Source organism: Taudactylus pleione, unplaced genomic scaffold, assembly GCF_031769625.1.
Source record: "Taudactylus pleione unplaced genomic scaffold, aTauple2 ptg000177l, whole genome shotgun sequence".
Classification (NCBI taxonomy): domain Eukaryota; kingdom Metazoa; phylum Chordata; class Amphibia; order Anura; family Myobatrachidae; genus Taudactylus; species Taudactylus pleione.
The window spans coordinates 706,777-731,647 of NW_028284579.1; the positions used below are offsets into that span (position 1 = coordinate 706,777).

The 24,871-nt window shown below is 33.3% G+C and overlaps 9 non-coding genes across 9 annotated transcripts; all 9 read right to left on the minus strand.

Moving 5' to 3' along the window:
- On the minus strand, positions 1-83 carry TRNAL-CAG (transfer RNA leucine (anticodon CAG)). Its single transcript has one exon. It is a non-coding gene; the product is annotated as a tRNA-Leu (tRNA).
- A 2,950-nt stretch (positions 84-3,033) lies between these two features.
- Positions 3,034-3,116, minus strand: TRNAL-CAG (transfer RNA leucine (anticodon CAG)). The gene has a single exon. It is a non-coding gene; the product is annotated as a tRNA-Leu (tRNA).
- A 1,940-nt stretch (positions 3,117-5,056) lies between these two features.
- On the minus strand, positions 5,057-5,139 carry TRNAL-CAG (transfer RNA leucine (anticodon CAG)). Its single transcript has one exon. It is a non-coding gene; the product is annotated as a tRNA-Leu (tRNA).
- A 3,960-nt stretch (positions 5,140-9,099) lies between these two features.
- Positions 9,100-9,182, minus strand: TRNAL-CAG (transfer RNA leucine (anticodon CAG)). The gene has a single exon. It is a non-coding gene; the product is annotated as a tRNA-Leu (tRNA).
- A 928-nt stretch (positions 9,183-10,110) lies between these two features.
- TRNAL-CAG (transfer RNA leucine (anticodon CAG)) lies at positions 10,111-10,193 on the minus strand. The gene has a single exon. It is a non-coding gene; the product is annotated as a tRNA-Leu (tRNA).
- A 4,972-nt stretch (positions 10,194-15,165) lies between these two features.
- On the minus strand, positions 15,166-15,248 carry TRNAL-CAG (transfer RNA leucine (anticodon CAG)). Its single transcript has one exon. It is a non-coding gene; the product is annotated as a tRNA-Leu (tRNA).
- A 928-nt stretch (positions 15,249-16,176) lies between these two features.
- TRNAL-CAG (transfer RNA leucine (anticodon CAG)) lies at positions 16,177-16,259 on the minus strand. Its single transcript has one exon. It is a non-coding gene; the product is annotated as a tRNA-Leu (tRNA).
- A 2,950-nt stretch (positions 16,260-19,209) lies between these two features.
- Positions 19,210-19,292, minus strand: TRNAL-CAG (transfer RNA leucine (anticodon CAG)). The gene has a single exon. It is a non-coding gene; the product is annotated as a tRNA-Leu (tRNA).
- Positions 19,293-20,220: 928 nt separating this feature from the next.
- TRNAL-CAG (transfer RNA leucine (anticodon CAG)) lies at positions 20,221-20,303 on the minus strand. Its single transcript has one exon. It is a non-coding gene; the product is annotated as a tRNA-Leu (tRNA).
- Between the last annotated feature and the right edge of the window lie 4,568 nt (positions 20,304-24,871).

Genomic DNA, 24,871 nt, shown 5'->3' on the forward strand with positions numbered 1-24,871 from the left:
TGTCAGAAGTGGGATTTGAACCCACGCCTCCAGAGGAGACTGCAACCTGAACGCAGCGCCTTAGACCGCTCGGCCATCCTGACACAAAAAAAACTAAGTTTCATAAAAATTGGATAAAACTAATTAACCAAAATTACTTTTTCAAAGGTGCAATGTCCATGCTGCTGTTGAAACTATTGATTCAAATATTAGTAATAAATTGCTTTTTCAATTATTTTTCAAAGATGCTTAAAGTTGGATAAATCAAAAAGATATTGTAAAAATAACATTAACACGGAATTACCTATAGTTTAGGATTTTCCAAATATTTGAGAAAATGCTAGACACAAATAACATCTTCACATGATCTACAATTAATGCCTGAATTTTGTATTGATTGATTAAGAGCTGCACTGAACGAAAATCATTACTCCAAATGTGGCAGTTTCCAAAATACATTGAAAAGGGGATGTGCAGTATCTATTTTTCTAATTTATAGAATGCCAAGGAAAAATGCGGTAATTATTTTTTTTGCTCTATTCAGGATTGGATTCCAAGTGTCTAGAATTTGTTGTCTTGTGTATTTTCACTCACCATAGAAAAGACATTTATGAACTTTCCAAGAACTGGCTAATGATTTTGGCTTATGGGCTTGATTGGATGCTATGAAGGAGTGTACAAGTAGGGTTTGTGTTCAAGACCACTGGCTTAAAAGAACAGTGTTCTTACTCCTGAGATATAGAGCCCTGATTCAGAAGTTGGGGGATATTTTATTTTGCAAACTCAGTATATGAAAAAATGTTGACCAAAGAAACAAATACATATAATATTGATGTCTGAAGTAATATTTAAGTCCATATTTTTAGGGAAGAATGCAACATTTTCTTTGATTGGTATAAAGCAGAAATAATGGAAGGTTGATTATACTTCAAAGTGGTTTGTGAAACAGAATTGCAGTGAATATCTTAAGTATTTCTCTTCACAAGCAACAAGGAAGAGACATTGTAGAACAAAGAAGAAAAAGTAGAACACTGTCAGAAGTGGGATTTGAACCCACACCTCCAGAGGAAACTGCGACCTGAACGCAGCGCTTTAGACCGCTCGGATATCCTGACACATAAAAAACTGTGTTTCATAAAAATTGGATAAAACTAATTAACCAAAATTACTTTTTCAAAGGTGCAATGTCCATGCTGCTGTTGAAACTATTGATTCAAATATTAGTAATAAATTGCTTTTTCAATTATTTTTCAAAGATGCTTAAAGTTGGATAAATCAAAAAGATATTGTAAAAATAACATTAACACGGAATTACCTATAGTTAAGGATTTTCCAAATATTTGAGAAAATGCTAGACACAAATAACATTTTCACATGATCTACGATTAATGCCTGAATTTTGTATTGATTGATTGAGAGCTGCACTGAAAGAAAATCATGACTCCAAATGTGGCAGTTTCCAAAATACATTGAAAAGGGGATGTGCAGTATCTATTTTTCTAATTCATAGAATGCCAAGGAAAAATGCGGTAATTATTTTTTTTGCTCTATTCAGGATTGTATTCCAAGTGTCTAGAATTTGTTGTCTTGTGGATTTTCACTCACCATAGAAAAGACATTTATGAACCTTCCAAAAACTGGCTAATGATTTTGGCTTATGGGCTTGATTGGATGCTATGAAGGAGTGTACAAGTAGGGTTTGAGTTCATGACCACTGGCTTAAAAGAGCAGTGTTCTTACTCCTGAGATATGGAGCCCTGATTCAGAAGTTGGGGGATATTTTATTTTGCAAACTCAGTATATGAAAAAATGATGACCAAAGAAAAAAATACATATAATATTGATGTCTGAAGTAGTATTTAAGTCCATATTTTTAGGGAAGAATGCAACATTTTCTTTGATTGGTATAAAGCAGAAATAATGGAAGGTTGATTATTCTTCAAAGTGGTTTGTGAAACAGATTTGCAGTGAATATCTTAAGTATTTCTCTTCACAAGCAACAAGGAAGAGACATTGTAGAACAAAGAAGAAAAGTAAGAACACTGTCAGAAGTAGGATTTGACCCAACGCCTCCAGAGGAGACTGCGACCTGAACGCAGCGCTTTAGACCGCTCGGATATCCTGACACATAAAAAACTAAGTTTCATAAATATTGGATAAAACTAATTAACCAAAATTACTTTTTCAAAGGTGCAATGTCCATGCTGCTGTTGAAACTATTGATTCAAATATTAGTAATAAATTGCTTTTTCAATTATTTTTCAAAGATGCTTAAAGTTGGATAAATCAAAAAGATATTGTAAAAATAACATTAACACGGAATTACCTATAGTTTAGGATTTTCCAAATATTTGAGAAAATGCTAGACACAAATAACATCTTCACATGATCTACGATTAATGCCTGAATTTTGTATTGATTGATTGAGAGCTGCACTGAAAGAAAATCATGACTCCAAATGTGGCAGTTTCCAAAATACATTGAAAAGGGGATGTGCAGTATCTATTTTTCTAATTCATAGAATGCCAAGGAAAAATGCGGTAATTATTTTTTTTGCTCTATTCAGGATTGGATTCCAAGTGTCTAGAATTTGTTGTCTTGTGGATTTTCACTCACCATAGAAAAGACATTTATGAACCTTCCAAAAACTGGCTAATGATTTTGGCTTATGGGCTTGATTGGATGCTATGAAGGAGTGTACAAGTAGGGTTTGAGTTCATGACCACTGGCTTAAAAGAGCAGTGTTCTTACTCCTGAGATATGGAGCCCTGATTCAGAAGTTGGGGGATATTTTATTTTGCAAACTCAGTATATGAAAAAATGTTGACCAAAGAAAAAAATACATAAAATATTGATGTCTGAAGTAATATTTAAGTCCATATTTTTAGGGAAGAATGCAACATTTTCTTTGATTGGTATAAAGCAGAAATAATGGAAGGTTGATTATTCTTCAAAGTGGTTTGTGAAACAGATTTGCAGTGAATATCTTAAGTATTTCTCTTCACAAGCAACAAGGAAGAGACATTGTAGAACAAAGAAGAAAAGGAAGAACACTGTCAGAAGTGGGATTTGAACCCACGCCTCCAGAGGAGACTGCAACCTGAACGCAGCGCCTTAGACCGCTCGGCCATCCTGACACAAAAAAAACTAAGTTTCATAAAAATTGGATAAAACTAATTAACCAAAATTACTTTTTCAAAGGTGCAATGTACATGCTGCTGTTGAAACTATTGATTCAAATATTAGTAATAAATTGCTTTTTCAATTATTTTTCAAAGATGCTTAAAGTTGGATAAATCAAAAAGATATTGTAAAAATAACATTAACACGGAATTACGTATAGTTTAGGATTTTCCAAATATTTGAGAAAATGTTTGACACAAATAACATCTTCACATGATCTACAATTAATGCCTGAATTTTGTATTGATTGATTGAGAGCTGCATTGAAAGAAAATCATTACTCCAAACGTGGCAGTTTCCAAAATACATTGAAAAGGGGATGTGCAGTATCTATTTTTCTAATTCATAGAATGCCAAGGAAAAATGCGGTAATTTTTTTTTTTTGCTCTATTCAGGATTGGATTCCAAGTGTCTAGAATTTCTTGTCTTGTGGATTTTCACTCACCATGGAAAAGACATTTATGAACTTTCCAAGAACTGGCTAATGATATTGGCATATGGGCTTGATTGGATGCTATGAAGGAGTGTAAAAGTAGAGTTTGAGTTCATGACCACTGGCTTAAAAGAGCAGTGTTCTTACTCCTGAGATATGGAGCCCTGATTCAGAAGTTGGGGGATATTTTATTTTGCAAACTCAGTATATGAAAAAATGTTGACCAAAGAAAAAAATACATATAATATTGATGTCTGAAGTAGTATTTAAGTCCATATTTTTAGGAAAGAATGCAACATTTTCTTTGATTGGTATGAAGCAGAAATAATGGAAGGTTGATTATTCTTCAAAGTGGTTTGTGAAACAGATTTGCAGTGAATATCTTAAGTATTTCTCTTCACAAGCAACAAGGAAGAGACATTGTAGAACAAAGAAGAAAAGTAAGAACACTGTCAGAAGTAGGATTTGACCCAACGCCTCCAGAGGAGACTGCAACCGTAACGCAGCGCCTTTGAACGCTCGGCCATCCTGACACATAAAAAACTAAGTTTCATAAAAATTGGATAAAACTAATTAACCAAAATTACTTTTTCAAAGGTGCAATGTCCATGCTGCTGTTGAAACTATTGATTCAAATATTAGTAATAAATTCCTTTTTCATTTATTTTTCAAAGATGCTTAAAGTTGGATAAATCAAAAAGATATTGTAAAAATAACATTAACACGGAATTACCTATAGTTTAGGATTTTCCAAATATTTGAGAAATTGCTTGACACAAATAACATCTTCACATGCTCTACAATTAATGCCTGAATTTTGTATTGATTGATTGAGAGCTGCATTAAAAGAAAATCATTACTCCAAACGTGGCAGTTTCCAAAATACATTGAAAAGGGGATGTGCAGTATCTATTTTTCTAATTCATAGAATGCCAAGGAAAAATGCGGTAATTATTTTTTTTGCTCTATTCAGGATTGGATTCCAAGTGTCTAGAATTTGTTGTCTTGTGGATTTTCACTCACCATAGAAAAGACATTTATGAACTTTCCAAGAACTGGCTAATGATTTTGGCTTATGGGCTTGATTGGATGCTATGAAGGAGTGTACAAGTAGGGTTTGAGTTCATGACCACTGGCTTAAAAGAGCAGTGTTCTTACTCCTGAGATATGGAGCCCTGATTTAGAAGTTGGGGGATATTTTATTTTGCAAACTCAGTATATGAAAATATGTTGACCAAAGAAAAAAATACATATAATATTGATGTCTGAAGTAGTATTTAAGTCCATATTTTTAGGGAAGAATGCAACATTTTCTTTGATTGGTATAAAGCAGAAATAATGGAAGGTTGATTATTCTTCAAAGTGGTTTGTGAAACAGATTTGCAGTGAATATCTTAAGTATTTCTCTTCACAAGCAACAAGGAAGAGACATTGTAGAACAAAGAAGAAAAGGAAGAACACTGTCAGAAGTGGGATTTGAACCCACGCCTCCAGAGGAGACTGCAACCTGAACGCAGCACCTTAGACCGCTCGGCCATCCTGACACAAAAAAACTAAGTTTCATAAAAATTGGATAAAACTAATTAACCAAAATTACTTTTTCAAAGGTGCAATGTCCATGCTGCTGTTGAAACTATTGATTCAAATATTAGTAATAAATTGCTTTTTCAATTATTTTTCAAAGATGCTTAAAGTTGGATAAATCAAAAAGATATTGTAAAAATAACATTAACACGGAGTTACCTATAGTTTAGGATTTTCCAAATATTTGAGAAAATGCTAGACACAAATAACATCTTCACATGATCTACAATTAATGCCTGAATTTTGTATTGATTGATTAAGAGCTGCACTGAACGAAAATCATTACTCCAAATGTGGCAGTTTCCAAAATACATTGAAAAGGGGATGTGCAGTATCTATTTTTCTAATTTATAGAATGCCAAGGAAAAATGCGGTAATTATTTTTTTTGCTCTATTCAGGATTGGATTCCAAGTGTCTAGAATTTGTTGTCTTGTGTATTTTCACTCACCATAGAAAAGACATTTATGAACTTTCCAAGAACTGGCTAATGATTTTGGCTTATGGGCTTGATTGGATGCTATGAAGGAGTGTACAAGTAGGGTTTGTGTTCAAGACCACTGGCTTAAAAGAACAGTGTTCTTACTCCTGAGATATGGAGCCCTGATTCAGAAGTTGGGGGATATTTTATTTTGCAAACTCAGTATATGAAAAAATGTTGACCAAAGAAACAAATACATATAATATTGATGTCTGAAGTAATATTTAAGTCCATATTTTTAGGGAAGAATGCAACATTTTCTTTGATTGGTATAAAGCAGAAATAATGGAAGGTTGATTATTCTTCAAAGTGGTTTGTGAAACAGAATTGCAGTGAATATCTTAAGTATTTCTCTTCACAAGCAACAAGGAAGAGACATTGTAGAACAAAGAAGAAAAAGAAGAACACTGTCAGCAGTGGGATTTGAACCCACACCTCCAGAGGAGACTGCGACCTGAACGCAGCGCTTTAGACCGCTCGGATATCCTGACACATAAAAAACTGTGTTTCATAAAAATTGGATAAAACTAATTAACCAAAATTACTTTTTCAAAGGTGCAATGTCCATGCTGCTGTTGAAACTATTGATTCAAATATTAGTAATAAATTGCTTTTTCAATTATTTTTCAAAGATGCTTAAAGTTGGATAAATCAAAAAGATATTGTAAAAATAACATTTACACGGAATTACCTATAGTTAAGGATTTTCCAAATATTTGAGAAAATGCTAGACACGAATAACATCTTCACATGATCTACGATTAATGCCTGAATTTTGTATTGATTGATTGAGAGCTGCACTGAAAGAAAATCATGACTCCAAATGTGGCAGTTTCCAAAATACATTGAAAAGGGGATGTGCAGTATCTATTTTTCTAATTCATAGAATGCCAAGGAAAAATGCGGTAATTATTTTTTTTGCTCTATTCAGGATTGGATTCCAAGTGTCTAGAATTTGTTGTCTTGTGGATTTTCACTCACCATAGAAAAGACATTTATGAACCTTCCAAAAACTGGCTAATGATTTTGGCTTATAGGCTTGATTGCATGCTATGAAGGAGTGTACAAGTAGGGTTTGAGTTCATGACCACTGGCTTAAAAGAGCAGTGTTCTTACTCCTGAGATATGGAGCCCTGATTCAGAAGTTGGGGGATATTTTATTTTGCAAACTCAGTATATGAAAAAATGTTGACCAAAGAAAAAAATACATATAATATTGATGTCTGAAGTAGTATTTAAGTCCATATTTTTAGGGAAGAATGCAACATTTTCTTTGATTGGTATAAAGCAGAAATAATGGAAGGTTGATTATTCTTCAAAGTGGTTTGTGAAACAGATTTGCAGTGAATATCTTAAGTATTTCTCTTCACAAGCAACAAGGAAGAGACATTGTAGAACAAAGAAGAAAAGTAAGAACACTGTCAGAAGTAGGATTTGACCCAACGCCTCCAGAGGAGACTGCGACCTGAACGCAGCGCTTTAGACCGCTCGGATATCCTGACACATAAAAAACTAAGTTTCATAAATATTGGATAAAACTAATTAACCAAAATTACTTTTTCAAAGGTGCAATGTCCATGCTGCTGTTGAAACTATTGATTCAAATATTAGTAATAAATTGCTTTTTCAATTATTTTTCAAAGATGCTTAAAGTTGGATAAATCAAAAAGATATTGTAAAAATAACATTAACACGGAATTACCTATAGTTTAGGATTTTCCAAATATTTGAGAAAATGCTAGACACAAATAACATCTTCACATGATCTACGATTAATGCCTGAATTTTGTATTGATTGATTGAGAGCTGCACTGAAAGAAAATCATGACTCCAAATGTGGCAGTTTCCAAAATACATTGAAAAGGGGATGTGCAGTATCTATTTTTCTAATTCATAGAATTCCAAGGAAAAATGCGGTAATTATTTTTTTTGCTCTATTCATTATTGGATTCCAAGTGTCTAGAATTTGTTGTCTTGTGGATTTTCACTCACCATAGAAAAGACATTTATGAACCTTCCAAAAACTGGCTAATGATTTTGGCTTATGGGCTTGATTGGATGCTATGAAGGAGTGTACAAGTAGGGTTTGAGTTCATGACCACTGGCTTAAAAGAGCAGTGTTCTTACTCCTGAGATATGGAGCCCTGATTCAGAAGTTGGGGGATATTTTATTTTGCAAACTCAGTATATGAAAAAATGTTGACCAAAGAAAAAAATACATATAATATTGATGTCTGAAGTAGTATTTAAGTCCATATTTTTAGGGAAGAATGCAACATTTTCTTTGATTGGTATAAAGCAGAAATAATGGAAGGTTGATTATTCTTCAAAGTGGTTTGTGAAACAGATTTGCAGTGAATATCTTAAGTATTTCTCTTCACAAGCAACAAGGAAGAGACATTGTAGAACAAAGAAGAAAAGTAAGAACACTGTCAGAAGTAGGATTTGACCCAACGCCTCCAGAGGAGACTGCAACCGTAACGCAGCGCCTTTGAACGCTCGGCCATCCTGACACATAAAAAACTAAGTTTCATAAAAACTGGATAAAACTAATTAACCAAATTTACTTTTTCAAAAGTGCAATGTCCATGCTGCTGTTGAAACTATTGATTCAAATATTAGTAATAAATTGCTTTTTCAATTATTTTTAAAAGATGCTTAAAGTTGGATAAATCAAAAAGATATTGTAAAAATAACATTAACACGGAATTACCTATAGTTTAGGATTTTCCAAATATTTGAGAAAATGCTTGACACAAATAACATCTTCACATGCTCTACAATTAATGCCTGAATTTTGTATTGATTGATTGAGAGCTGCATTAAAAGAAAATCATTACTCCAAATGTGGCAGTTTCCAAAATACATTGAAAAGGGGATGTGCAGTATCTATTTTTCTAATTCATAGAATGCCAAGGAAAAATGCGGTAATTATTTTTTTTGCTCTATTCAGGATTGGATTCCAAGTGTCTAGAATTTCTTGTCTTGTGGATTTTCACTCACCATAGAAAAGACATTTATGAACTTTCCAAGAACTGGCTAATGATTTTGGCTTATGGGCTTGATTGGATGCTATGAAGGAGTGTACAAGTAGGGTTTGAGTTCATGACCACTGGCTTAAAAGAGCAGTGTTCTTACTCCTGAGATATGGAGCCCTGATTTAGAAGTTGGGGGATATTTTATTTTGCAAACTCAGTATATGAAAAAATGTTGACCAAAGAAAAAAATACATATAATATTGATGTCTGAAGTAGTATTTAAGTCCATATTTTTAGGGAAGAATGCAACATTTTCTTTGATTGGTATAAAGCAGAAATAATGGAAGGTTGATTATTCTTCAAAGTGGTTTGTGAAACAGATTTGCAGTGAATATCTTAAGTATTTCTCTTCACAAGCAACAAGGAAGAGACATTGTAGAACAAAGAAGAAAAGGAAGAACACTGTCAGAAGTGGGATTTGAACCCACGCCTCCAGAGGAGACTGCAACCTGAACGCAGCGCCTTAGACCGCTCGGCCATCCTGACACAAAAAAAACTAAGTTTCATAAAAATTGGATAAAACTAATTAACCAAAATTACTTTTTCAAAGGTGCAATGTCCATGCTGCTGTTGAAACTATTGATTCAAATATTAGTAATAAATTGCTTTTTCAATTATTTTTCAAAGATGCTTAAAGTTGGATAAATCAAAAAGATATTGTAAAAATAACATTAACACGGAATTACCTATAGTTTAGGATTTTCCAAATATTTGAGAAAATGCTAGACACAAATAACATCTTCACATGATCTACAATTAATGCCTGAATTTTGTATTGATTGATTAAGAGCTGCACTGAAAGAAAATCATGACTCCAAATGTGGCAGTTTCCAAAATACATTGAAAAGGGGATGTGCAGTATCTATTTTTCTAATTCATAGAATGCCAAGGAAAAATGCGGTAATTATTTTTTTTGCTCTATTCAGGATTGGATTCCAAGTGTCTAGAATTTGTTGTCTTGTGGATTTTCACTCACCATAGAAAAGACATTTATGAACTTTCCAAGAACTGGCTAATGATTTTGGCTTATGGGCTTGATTGGATGCTATGAAGGAGTGTACAAATAGGGTTTGTGTTCATGACCACTGGCTTAAACGAGCAGTGTTCTTACTCCTGAGATATGGAGACCTGATTCAGAAGTTGGGGGATATTTTATTTTGCAAACTCAGTATATGAAAAAATGTTGACCAAAGAAAAAAATACATATAATATTGATGTCTGAAGTAGTATTTAAGTCCATATTTTTAGGGAAGAATGCAACAATTTCTTTGATTGGTATAAAGCAGAAATAATGGAAGGTTGATTATTCTTCAAAGTGGTTTGTGAAACAGATTTGCAGTGAATATCTTAAGTATTTCTCTTCACAAGCAACAAGGAAGAGACATTGTAGAACAAAGAAGAAAAGGAAGAACACTGTCAGAAGTGGGATTTGAACCCACGCCTCCAGAGGAGACTGCGACCTGAACGCAGCGCCTTAGACCGCTCGGCCATCCTGACACAAAAAAAACTAAGTTTCATAAAAATTGGATAAAACTAATTAACCAAAATTACTTTTTCAAAGGTGCAATGTCCATACTGCTGTTGAAACTATTGATTCAAATATTAGTAATAAATTGCTTTTTCAATTATTTTTCAAAGATGCTTAAAGTTGGATAAATCAAAAAGATATTGTAAAAATAACATTAACACGGAATTACCTATAGTTTAGGATTTTCCAAATATTTGAGAAAATGCTAGACACAAATAACATCTTCACATGATCTACGATTAATGCCTGAATTTTGTATTGATTGATTGAGAGCTGCACTGAAAGAAAATCATTACTCCAAATGTGGCAGTTTCCAAAATACATTGAAAAGGGGATGTGCAGTATCTATTTTTCTAATTCATAGAATGCCAAGGAAAAATGCGGTAATTATTTTTTTTGCTCTATTCAGGATTGGATTCCAAGTGTCTAGAATTTCTTGTCTTGTGGATTTTGACTCACCATAGAAAAGACATTTATGAACCTTCCAAAAACTGGCTAATGATTTTGGCTTATGGGCTTGATTGGATGCTATGAAGGAGTGTACAAGTAGGGTTTGAGTTCATGACCACTGGCTTAAAAGAGCAGTGTTCTTACTCCTGAGATATGGAGCCCTGATTCAGAAGTTGGGGGATATTTTATTTTGCAAACTCAGTATATGAAAAAATGTTGACCAAAGAAACAAATACATATAATATTGATGTCTGAAGTAGTATTTAAGTCCATATTTTTAGGGAAGAATGCAACATGTTCTTTGATTGGTATAAAGCAGAAATAATGGAAGGTTGATTATTCTTCAAAGTGGTTTGTGAAACAGATTTGCAGTGAATATCTTAAGTATTTCTCTTCACAAGCAACAAGGAAGAGACATTGTAGAACAAAGAAGAAAAAGAAGAACACTGTCAGAAGTGGGATTTGAACCCACACCTCCAGAGGAGACTGCGACCTGAACGCAGCGCTTTAGACCGCTCGGATATCCTGACACATAAAAAACTATGTTTCATAAAAATTGGATAAAACTAATTAACCAAAATTACTTTTTCAAAGGTGCAATGTCCATGCTGCTGTTGAAACTATTGATTCAAATATTAGTAATAAATTGCTTTTTCAATTATTTTTCAAAGATGCTTAAAGTTGGATAAATCAAAAAGATATTGTAAAAATAACATTAACACGGAATTACCTATAGTTTAGGATTTTCCAAATATTTGAGAAATTGCTTGACACAAATAACATCTTCACATGCTCTACAATTAATGCCTGAATTTTGTATTGATTGATTGAGAGCTGCATTAAAAGAAAATCATGACTCCAAATGTGGCAGTTTCCAAAATACATTGAAAAGGGGATGCGCAGTATCTATTTTTCGAATTCATAGAATGCCAAGGAAAAATGCGGTAATTATTTTTTTTGCTCTATTCAGGATTGGATTCCAAGTGTCTAGAATTTGTTGTCTTGTGGATTTTCACTCACCATAGAAAAGACATTTATGAACTTTCCAAGAACTGGCTAATGATTTTGGCTTATGGGCTTGATTGGATGCTTTGAAGGAGTGTACAAGTAGGGTTTGAGTTCATGACCACTGGCTTAAAAGAGCAGTGTTCTTACTCCTGAGATATGGAGCCCTGATTTAGAAGTTGGGGGATATTTTATTTTGCAAACTCAGTGTATGAAAAAATGTTGACCAAAGAAACAAATACATATAATATTGATGTCTGAAGTAATATTTAAGTCCATATTTTTAGGGAAGAATGCAACATTTTCTTTGATTGGTATAAAGCAGAAATAATGGAAGGTTGATTATTCTTCAAAGTGGTTTGTGAAACAGAATTGCAGTGAATATCTTAAGTATTTCTCTTCACAAGCAACAAGGAAGAGACATTGTAGAACAAAGAAGAAAAGTAAGAACACTGTCAGAAGTAGGATTTGACCCAACGCCTCCAGAGGAGACTGCGACCTGAACGCAGCGCTTTAGACCGCTCGGATATCCTGACACATAAAAAACTGAGTTTCATAAAAATTGGATAAAACTAATTAACCAAAATTACTTTTTCAAAGGTGCAATGTCCATGCTGCTGTTGAAACTATTGATTCAAATATTAGTAATAAATTGCTTTTTCAATTATTTTTCAAAGATGCTTAAAGTTGGATAAATCAAAAAGATATTGTAAAAATAACATTAACACGGAATTACCTATAGTTAAGGATTTTCCAAATATTTGAGAAAATGCTAGACACAAATAACATCTTCACATGATCTACGATTAATGCCTGAATTTTGTATTGATTGATTGAGAGCTGCACTGAAAGAAAATCATGACTCCAAATGTGGCAGTTTCCAAAATACATTGAAAAGGGGATGTGCAGTATCTATTTTTCTAATTCATAGAATGCCAAGGAAAAATGCGGTAATTATTTTTTTTGCTCTATTCAGGATTGGATTCCAAGTGTCTAGAATTTGTTGTCTTTTGGATTTTCACTCACCATAGAAAAGACATTTATGAACCTTCCAAAAACTGGCTAATGATTTTGGCTTATGGGCTTGATTGGATGCTATAAAGGAGTGTACAAGTAGGGTTTGAGTTCATGACCACTGGCTTAAAAGAGCAGTGTTCTTACTCCTGAGATATGGAGCCCTGATTCAGAAGTTGGGGGATATTTTATTTTGCAAACTCAGTATATGAAAAAATGTTGACCAAAGAAACAAATACATATAATATTGATGTCTGAAGTAGTATTTAAGTCCATATTTTTAGGGAAGAATGCAACATTTTCTTTGATTGGTATAAAGCAGAAATAATGGAAGGTTGATTATTCTTCAAAGTGGTTTGTGAAACAGATTTGCAGTGAATATCTTAAGTATTTCTCTTCACAAGCAACAAGGAAGAGACATTGTAGAACAAAGAAGAAAAGTAAGAACACTGTCAGAAGTAGGATTTGACCCAACGCCTCCAGAGGAGACTGCGACCTGAACGCAGCGCTTTAGACCGCTCGGATATCCTGACACATAAAAAACTAAGTTTCATAAATATTGGATAAAACTAATTAACCAAAATTACTTTTTCAAAGGTGCAATGTCCATGCTGCTGTTGAAACTATTGATTCAAATATTAGTAATAAATTGCTTTTTCAATTATTTTTCAAAGATGCTTAAAGTTGGATAAATCAAAAAGATATTGTAAAAATAACATTAACACGGAATTACCTATAGTTTAGGATTTTCCAAATATTTGAGAAAATGCTAGACACAAATAACATCTTCACATGATCTACGATTAATGCCTGAATTTTGTATTGATTGATTGAGAGCTGCACTGAAAGAAAATCATGACTCCAAATGTGGCAGTTTCCAAAATACATTGAAAAGGGGATGTGCAGTATCTATTTTTCTAATTCATAGAATGCCAAGGAAAAATGCGGTAATTATTTTTTTTGCTCTATTCAGGATTGGATTCCAAGTGTCTAGAATTTGTTGTCTTGTGGATTTTCACTCACCATAGAAAAGACATTTATGAACCTTCCAAAAACTGGCTAATGATTTTGGCTTATGGGCTTGATTGGATGCTATGAAGGAGTGTACAAGTAGGGTTTGAGTTCATGACCACTGGCTTAAAAGAGCAGTGTTCTTACTCCTGAGATATGGAGCCCTGATTCAGAAGTTGGGGGATATTTTATTTTGCAAACTCAGTATATGAAAAAATGTTGACCAAAGAAAAAAATACATATAATATTGATGTCTGAAGTAGTATTTAAGTCCATATTTTAAGGGAAGAATGCAACATTTTCTTTGATTGGTATAAAGCAGAAATAATGGAAGGTTGATTATTCTTCAAAGTGGTTTGTGAAACAGATTTGCAGTGAATATCTTAAGTATTTCTCTTCACAAGCAACAAGGAAGAGACATTGTAGAACAAAGAAGAAAAGTAAGAACACTGTCAGAAGTAGGATTTGACCCAACGCCTCCAGAGGAGACTGCAACCGTAACGCAGCGCCTTTGAACGCTCGGCCATCCTGACACATAAAAAACTAAGTTTCATAAAAATTGGATAAAACTAATTAACCAAATTTACTTTTTCAAAGGTGCAATGTCCATGCTGCTGTTGAAACTATTGATTCAAATATTAGTAATAAATTGCTTTTTCAATTATTTTTCAAAGATGCTTAAAGTTGGATAAATCAAAAAGATATTGTAAAAATAACATTAACACGGAATTACCTATAGTTTAGGATTTTCCAAATATTTGAGAAAATGCTTGACACAAATAACATCTTCACATGCTCTACAATTAATGCCTGAATTTTGTATTGATTGATTGAGAGCTGCATTAAAAGAAAATCATTACTCCAAATGTGGCAGTTTCCAAAATACATTGAAAAGGGGATGTGCAGTATCTATTTTTCGAATTCATAGAATGCCAAGGAAAAATGCGGTAATTATTTTTTTTGCTCTATTCAGGATTGGATTCCAAGTGTCTAGAATTTGTTGTCTTGTGGATTTTCACTCACCATAGAAAAGACATTTATGAACTTTCCAAGAACTGGCTAATGATTTTGGCTTATGGGCTTGATTGGATGCTATGAAGGAGTGTACAAGTAGGGTTTGAGTTCATGACCACTGGCTTAAAAGAGCAGTGTTCTTACTCCTGAGATATGGAGCCCTGATTTAGAAGTTGGGGGATATTTTATTTTGCAAACTCAGTATATGAAAAAATGTTGACCAAAGAAAAAAATACATATAATATTGATGTCTGAAGTAGTATTTAAGTCCATATTTTTAGGGAAGAATGCAACATTTTCTTTGATTGATATAAAGGAGAAATAATGGAAGGTTGATTATTCTTCAAAGTGGTTTGTGAAACAGATTTGCAGTGAATATCTTAAGTATTTCTCTTCACAAGCAACAAGGAAGAGACATTGTAGAACAAAGAAGAAAAGGAAGAACACTGTCAGAAGTGGGATTTGAACCCACGCCTCCAGAGGAGACTGCAACCTGAACGCAGCGCCTTAGACCGCTCGGCCATCCTGACACAAAAAAAACTAAGTTTCATAAAAATTGGATAAAACTAATTAACCAAAATTACTTTTTCAAAGGTGCAATGTCCATGCTGCTGTTGAAACTATTGATTCAAATATTAGTAATAAATTGCTTTTTCAATTATTTTTCAAAGATGCTTAAAGTTGGATAAATCAAAAAGATATTGTAAAAATAACATTAACACGGAATTACCTATAGTTTAGGATTTTCCAAATATTTGAGAAAATGCTTGACACAAATAACATCTTCACATGCTCTACAATTAATGCCTGAATTTTGTATTGATTGATTGAGAGCTGCATTAAAAGAAAATCATTACTCCAAATGTGGCAGTTTCCAAAATACATTGAAAAGGGGATGTGCAGTATCTATTTTTCTAATTCATAGAATGCCAAGGAAAAATGCGGTAATTATTTTTTTTGCTCTATTCAGGATTGGATTCCAAGTGTCTAGAATTTCTTGTCTTGTGGATTTTCACTCACCATAGAAAAGACATTTATGAACTTTCCAAGAAATGGCTAATGATTTTGGCTTATGGGCTTGATTGGATGCTATGAAGGAGTGTACAAGTAGGGTTTGAGTTCATGACCACTGGCTTAAAAGAGCAGTGTTCTTACTCCTGAGATATGGAGCCCTGATTTAGAAGTTGGGGGATATTTTATTTTGCAAACTCAGTATATGAAAAAATGTTGACCAAAGAAAAAAATACATATAATATTGATGTCTGAAGTAGTATTTAAGTCCATATTTTTAGGGAAGAATGCAACATTTTCTTTGATTGGTATAAAGCAGAAATAATGGAAGGTTGATTATTCTTCAAAGTGGTTTGTGAAACAGATTTGCAGTGAATATCTTAAGTATTTCTCTTCACAAGCAACAAGGAAGAGACATTGTAGAACAAAGAAGAAAAGGAAGAACACTGTCAGAAGTGGGATTTGAACCCACGCCTCCAGAGGAGACTGCAACCTGAACGCAGCGCCTTAGACCGCTCGGCCATCCTGACACAAAAAAAACTAAGTTTCATAAAAATTGGATAAAACTAATTAACCAAAATTACTTTTTCAAAGGTGCAATGTCCATGCTGCTGTTGAAACTATTGATTCAAATATTAGTAATAAATTGCTTTTTCAATTATTTTTCAAAGATGCTTAAAGTTGGATAAATCAAAAAGATATTGTAAAAATAACATTAACACGGAATTACCTATAGTTTAGGATTTTCCAAATATTTGAGAAAATGCTAGACACAAATAACATCTTCACATGATCTACAATTAATGCCTGAATTTTGTATTGATTGATTAAGAGCTGCACTGAAAGAAAATCATGACTCCAAATGTGGCAGTTTCCAAAATACATTGAAAAGGGGATGTGCAGTATCTATTTTTCTAATTCATAGAATGCCAAGGAAAAATGCGGTAATTATTTTTTTTCCTCTATTCAGGTTTGGATTCCAAGTGTCAAGAATTTGTTGTCTTGTGTATTTTCACTCACCATAGAAAAGACATTTATGAACTTTGCAAAAACTGGCTAATGAATTTGGCTTATGGGCTTGATTGGATGCTATGAAGGAGTGTACAAGTAGGGTTTGAGTTCATGACCACTGGCTTAAAAGAGCAGTGTTCTTACTCCTGAGATATGGAGCCCTGATTCAGAAGTTGGGGGATATTTTATTTTGCAAACTCAGTATATGAAAAAATGTTGACCAAAGAAAAAAATACATATAATATTGATGTCTGAAGTAGTATTTAAGTCCATATTTTTAGGGAAGAATGCAACATTTTCTTTGATTGGTATAAAGCAGAAATAATGGAAGGTTGATTATTCTTCAAAGTGGTTTGTGAAACAGATTTGCAGTGAATATCTTAAGTATTTCTCTTCACAAGCAACAAGGAAGAGACATTGTAGAACAAAGAAGAAAAGTAAGAACACTGTCAGAAGTAGGATTTGACCCAACGCCTCCAGAGGAGACTGCGACCTGAACGCAGCGCTTTAGACCGCTCGGATATCCTGACACATAAAAAACTAAGTTTCATAAATATTGGATAAAACTAATTAACCAAAATTACTTTTTCAAAGGTGCAATGTCCATGCTGCTGTTGAAACTATTGATTCAAATATTAGTAATAAATTGCTTTTTCAATTATTTTTCAAAGATGCTTAAAGTTGGATAAATCAAAAAGATATTGTAAAAATAACATTAACACGGAATTACCTATAGTTTAGGATTTTCCAAATATTTGAGAAAATGCTAGACACAAATAACATCTTCACATGATCTACGATTAATGCCTGAATTTTGTATTGATTGATTGAGAGCTGCACTGAAAGAAAATCATGACTCCAAATGTGGCAGTTTCCAAAATACATTGAAAAGGGGATGTGCAGTATCTATTTTTCTAATTCATAGAATGCCAAGGAAAAATGCGGTAATTATTTTTTTTGCTCTATTCAGGATTGGATTCCAAGTGTCTAGAATTTGTTGTCTTGTGGATTTTCACTCACCATAGAAAAGACATTTATGAACCTTCCAAAAACTGGCTAATGATTTTGGCTTATGGGCTTGATTGGATGCTATGAAGGAGTGTACAAGTAGGGTTTGAGTTCATGACCACTGGCTTAAAAGAGCAGTGTTCTTACTCCTGAGATATGGAGCCCTGATTCAGAAGTTGGGGGATATTTTATTTTGCAAACTCAGTATATGAAAAAATGTTGACCAAAGAAAAAAATACATATAATATTGATGTCTGAAGTAGTATTTAAGTCCATATTTTAAGGGAAGAATGCAACATTTTCTTTGATTGGTATAAAGCAGAAATAATGGAAGGTTGATTATTCTTCAAAGTGGTTTGTGAAACAGATTTGCAGTGAATATCTTAAGTATTTCTCTTCACAAGCAACAAGGAAGAGACATTGTAGAACAAAGAAGAAAAGTAAGAACACTGTCAGAAGTAGGATTTGACCCAACGCCTCCAGAGGAGACTGCAACCGTAACGCAGCGCCTTTGAACGCTCGGCCATCCTGACACATAAAAAACTAAGTTTCATAAAAATTGGATAAAACTAATTAACCAAATTTACTTTTTCAAAGGTGCAATGTCCATGCTGCTGTTGAAACTATTGATTCAAATATTAGTAATAAATTGCTTTTTCAATTATTTTTCAAAGATGCTTAAAGTTGGATAAATCAAAAAGATATTGTAAAAATAACATTAACACGGAATTACCTATAGTTTAGGATTTTCCAAATATTTGAGAAAATGCTTGACACAAATAACATCTTCACATGCTCTACAATTAATGCCTGAATTTTGTATTGATTGATTGAGAGCTGCATTAAAAGAAAATCATTACTCCAAATGTGGCAGTTTCCAAAATACATTGAAAAGGGGATGTGCAGTATCTATTTTTCGAATTCATAGAATGCCAAGGAAAAATGCGGTAATTATTTTTTTTGCTCTATTCAGGATTGGATTCCAAGTGTCTAGAATTTGTTGTCTTGTGGATTTTCACTCACCATAGAAAAGACATTTATGAACTTTCCAAGAACTGGCTAATGATTTTGGCTTATGGGCTTGATTGGATGCTATGAAGGAGTGTACAAGTAGGGTTTGAGTTCATGACCACTGGCTTAAAAGAGCAGTGTTCTTACTCCTGAGATATGGAGCCCTGATTTAGAAGTTGGGGGATATTTTATTTTGCAAACTCAGTATATGAAAAAATGTTGACCAAAGAAAAAAATACATATAATATTGATGTCTGAAGTAGTATTTAAGTCCATATTTTTAGGGAAGAATGCAACATTTTCTTTGATTGATATAAAGGAGAAATAATGGAAGGTTGATTATTCTTCAAAGTGGTTTGTGAAACAGATTTGCAGTGAATATCTTAAGTATTTCTCTTCACAAGCAACAAGGAAGAGACATTGTAGAACAAAGAAGAAAAGGAAGAACACTGTCAGAAGTGGGATTTGAACCCACGCCTCCAGAGGAGACTGCAACCTGAACGCAGCGCCTTAGACCGCTCGGCCATCCTGACACAAAAAAAACTAAGTTTCATAAAAATTGGATAAAACTAATTAACCAAAATTACTTTTTCAAAGGTGCAATGTCCATGCTGCTGTTGAAACTATTGATTCAAATATTAGTAATAAATTGCTTTTTCAATTATTTTTCAAAGATGCTTAAAGTTGGATAAATCAAAAAGATATTGTAAAAATAACATTAACACGGAATTACCTATAGTTTAGGATTTTCCAAATATTTGAGAAAATGCTTGACACAAATAACATCTTCACATGCTCTACAATTAATGCCTGAATTTTGTATTGATTGATTGAGAGCTGCATTAAAAGAAAATCATTACTCCAAATGTGGCAGTTTCCAAAATACATTGAAAAGGGGATGTGCAGTATCTATTTTTCTAATTCATAGAATGCCAAGGAAAAATGCGGTAATTATTTTTTTTGCTCTATTCAGGATTGGATTCCAAGTGTCTAGAATTTCTTGTCTTGTGGATTTTCACTCACCATAGAAAAGACATTTATGAACTTTCCAAGAACTGGCTAATGATTTTGGCTTATGGGCTTGATTGGATGCTATGAAGGAGTGTACAAGTAGGGTTTGAGTTCATGACCACTGGCTTAAAAGAGCAGTGTTCTTACTCCTGAGATATGGAGCCCTGATTTAGAAGTTGGGGGATATTTTATTTTGCAAACTCAGTATATGAAAAAATGTTGACCAAAGAAAAAAATACATATAATATTGATGTCTGAAGTAGTATTTAAGTCCATATTTTTAGGGAAGAATGCAACATTTTCTTTGATTGGTATAAAGCAGAAATAATGGAAGGTTGATTATTCTTCAAAGTGGTTTGTGAAACAGATTTGCAGTGAATATCTTAAGTATTTCTCTTCACAAGCAACAAGGAAGAGACATTGTAGAACAAAGAAGAAAAGGAAGAACACTGTCAGAAGTGGGATTTGAACCCACGCCTCCAGAGGAGACTGCAACCTGAACGCAGCGCCTTAGACCGCTCGGCCATCCTGACACAAAAAAAACTAAGTTTCATAAAAATTGGATAAAACTAATTAACCAAAATTACTTTTTCAAAGGTGCAATGTCCATGCTGCTGTTGAAACTATTGATTCAAATATTAGTAATAAATTGCTTTTTCAATTATTTTTCAAAGATGCTTAAAGTTGGATAAATCAAAAAGATATTGTAAAAATAACATTAACACGGAATTACCTATAGTTTAGGATTTTCCAAATATTTGAGAAAATGCTAGACACAAATAACATCTTCACATGATCTACAATTAATGCCTGAATTTTGTATTGATTGATTAAGAGCTGCACTGAAAGAAAATCATGACTCCAAATGTGGCAGTTTCCAAAATACATTGAAAAGGGGATGTGCAGTATCTATTTTTCTAATTCATAGAATGCCAAGGAAAAATGCGGTAATTATTTTTTTTCCTCTATTCAGGTTTGGATTCCAAGTGTCAAGAATTTGTTGTCTTGTGTATTTTCACTCACCATAGAAAAGACATTTATGAACTTTGCAAAAACTGGCTAATGAATTTGGCTTATGGGCTTGATTTTATGCTATGAAGGAGTGTACAAGTAGGGTTTGAGTTCATGACCACTGGCTTAAAAGAGCAGTGTTCTTACTCCTGAGATATGGAGCCCTGATTCAGAAGTTGGGGGATATTTTATTTTGCAAACTCAGTATATGAAAAAATGTTGACCAAAGAAACAAATACATATAATATTGATGTCTGAAGTAGTATTTAAGTCCATATTTTTAGGGAAGAATGCAACATATTCTTTGATTGGTATAAAGCAGAAATAATGGAAGGTTGATTATTCTTCAAAGTGGTTTGTGAAACAGATTTGCAGTGAATATCTTAAGTATTTCTCTTCACAAGCAACAAGGAAGAGACATTGTAGAACAAAGAAGAAAAGTAAGAACACTGTCAGAAGTAGGATTTGAACCCACGCCTCCAGAGGAGACTGCAACCTGAACGCAGCGCCTTAGACCGCTCGGCCATCCTGACACAAAAAAAACTAAGTTTCATAAAAATTGGATAAAACTAATTAACCAAAATTACTTTTTCAAAGGTGCAATGTCCATGCTGCTGTTGAAACTATTGATTCAAATATTAGTAATAAATTGCTTTTTCAATTATTTTTCAAAGATGCTTAAAGTTGGATAAATCAAAAAGATATTGTAAAAATAACATTAACACGGAATTACCTATAGTTTAGGATTTTCCAAATATTTGAGAAAATGCTAGACACAAATAACATCTTCACATGATCTACAATTAATGCCTGAATTTTGTATTGATTGATTGAGAGCTGCATTAAAAGAAAATCATTACTCCAAATGTGGCAGTTTCCAAAATACATTGAAAAGGGGATGTGCAGTATCTATTTTTCTAATTCATAGAATGCCAAGGAAAAATGCGGTAATTATTTTTTTTGCTCTATTCAGGATTGGATTCCAAGTGTCTAGAATTTGTTGTCTTGTGTATTTTCACTCACCATAGAAAAGACATTTATGAACTTTCCAAGAACTGGCTAATGATTTTGGCTTATGGGCTTGATTGGATGCTATGAAGGAGTGTACAAGTAGGGTTTGTGTTCAAGACCACTGGCTTAAAAGAACAGTGTTCTTACTCCTGAGATATGGAGCCCTGATTCAGAAGTTGGGGGATATTTTATTTTGCAAACTCAGTATATGAAAAAATGTTGACCAAAGAAACAAATACATATAATATTGATGTCTGAAGTAATATTTAAGTCCATATTTTTAGGGAAGAATGCAACATTTTCTTTGATTGGTATAAAGCAGAAATAATGGAAGGTTGATTATTCTTCAAAGTGGTTTGTGAAACAGAATTGCAGTGAATATCTTAAGTATTTCTCTTCACAAGCAACAAGGAAGAGACATTGTAGAACAAAAAAGAAAAGGAAGAACACTGTCAGAAGTGGGATTTGAACCCACGCCGCCAGAGGAGACTGCAACCTGAACGCAGCGCCTTAGACCGCTCGGCCATCCTGACACAAAAAAAACTAAGTTTCATAAAAATTGGATAAAACTAATTAACCAAAATTACTTTTTCAAAGGTGCAATGTCCATGCTGCTGTAGAAACTATTGATTCAAATATTAGTAATAAATTGCTTTTTCAATTATTTTTCAAAGATGCTTAAAGTTGGATAAATCAAAAAGATATTGTAAAAATAACATTAACACGGAATTACCTATAGTTAAGGATTTTCCAAATATTTGAGAAAATGCTAGACACAAATAACATCTTCACATGATCTACGATTAATGCCTGAATTTTGTATTGATTGATTGAGAGCTGCACTGAAAGAAAATCATGACTCCAAATGTGGCAGTTTCCAAAATACATTGAAAAGGGGATGTGCAGTATCTATTTTTCTAATTCATAGAATGCCAAGGAAAAATGCGGTAATTATTTTTTTTGCTCTATTCAGGATTGGATTCCAAGTGTCTAGAATTTGTTGTCTTGTGGATTTTCACTCACCATAGAAAAGACATTTATGAACCTTCCAAGAACTGGCTAATGATTTTGGCTTATGGGCTTGATTGGATGCTATGAAGGAGTGTACAAGTAGGGTTTGAGTTCATGACCACTGGCTTAAAAGAGCAGTGTTCTTACTCCTGAGATATGGAGCCCTGATTCAGAAGTTGGGGGATATTTTATTTTGCAAACTCAGTATATGAAAAAATGTTGACCAAAGAAAAAAATACATATAATATTGATGTCTGAAGTAGTATTTAAGTCCATATTTTTAGGGAAGAATGCAACATTTTCTTTGATTGGTATAAAGCAGAAATAATGGAAGGTTGATTATTCTTCAAAGTGGTTTGTGAAACAGATTTGCAGTGAATATCTTAAGTATTTCTCTTCACAAGCAACAAGGAAGAGACATTGTAGAACAAAGAAGAAAAGTAAGAACACTGTCAGAAGTAGGATTTGACCCAACGCCTCCAGAGGAGACTGCGACCTGAACGCAGCGCTTTAGACCGCTCGGATATCCTGACACATAAAAAACTAAGTTTCATAAATATTGGATAAAACTAATTAACCAAAATTACTTTTTCAAAGGTGCAATGTCCATGCTGCTGTTGAAACTATTGATTCAAATATTAGTAATAAATTGCTTTTTCAATTATTTTTCAAAGATGCTTAAAGTTGGATAAATCAAAAAGATATTGTAAAAATAACATTAACACGGAATTACCTATAGTTTAGGATTTTCCAAATATTTGAGAAAATGCTAGACACAAATAACATCTTCACATGATCTACGATTAATGCCTGAATTTTGTATTGATTGATTGAGAGCTGCACTGAAAGAAAATCATGACTCCAAATGTGGCAGTTTCCAAAATACATTGAAAAGGGGATGTGCAGTATCTATTTTTCTAATTCATAGAATGCCAAGGAAAAATGCGGTAATTATTTTTTTTGCTCTATTCAGGATTGGATTCCAAGTGTCTAGAATTTGTTGTCTTGTGGATTTTCACTCACCATAGAAAAGACATTTATGAACCTTCCAAAAACTGGCTAATGATTTTGGCTTATGGGCTTGATTGGATGCTATGAAGGAGTGTACAAGTAGGGTTTGAGTTCATGACCACTGGCTTAAAAGAGCAGTGTTCTTACTCCTGAGATATGGAGCCCTGATTCAGAAGTTGGGGGATATTTTATTTTGCAAACTCAGTATATGAAAAAATGTTGACCAAAGAAAAAAATACATATAATATTGATGTCTGAAGTAGTATTTAAGTCCATATTTTTAGGGAAGAATGCAACATTTTCTTTGATTGGTATAAAGCAGAAATAATGGAAGGTTGATTATTCTTCAAAGTGGTTTGTGAAACAGATTTGCAGTGAATATCTTAAGTATTTCTCTTCACAAGCAACAAGGAAGAGACATTGTAGAACAAAGAAGAAAAGTAAGAACACTGTCAGAAGTAGGATTTGACCCAACGCCTCCAGAGGAGACTGCAACCGTAACGCAGCGCCTTTGAACGCTCGGCCATCCTGACACATAAAAAACTAAGTTTCATAAAAATTGGATAAAACTAATTAACCAAATTTACTTTTTCAAAGGTGCAATGCCCATGCTGCTGTTGAAACTATTGATTCAAATATTAGTAATAAATTGCTTTTTCAATTATTTTTCAAAGATGCTTAAAGTTGGATAAATCAAAAAGATATTGTAAAAATAACATTAACACGGAATTACCTATAGTTTAGGATTTTCCAAATATTTGAGAAAATGCTTGACACAAATAACATCTTCACATGCTCTACAATTAATGCCTGAATTTTGTATTGATTGATTGAGAGCTGCATTAAAAGAAAATCATTACTCCAAATGTGGCAGTTTCCAAAATACATTGAAAAGGGGATGTGCAGTATCTATTTTTCTAATTCATAGAATGCCAAGGAAAAATGCGGTAATTATTTTTTTTGCTCTATTCAGGATTGGATTCCAAGTGTCTAGAATTTCTTGTCTTGTGGATTTTCACTCACCATAGAAAAGACATTTATGAACTTTCCAAGAACT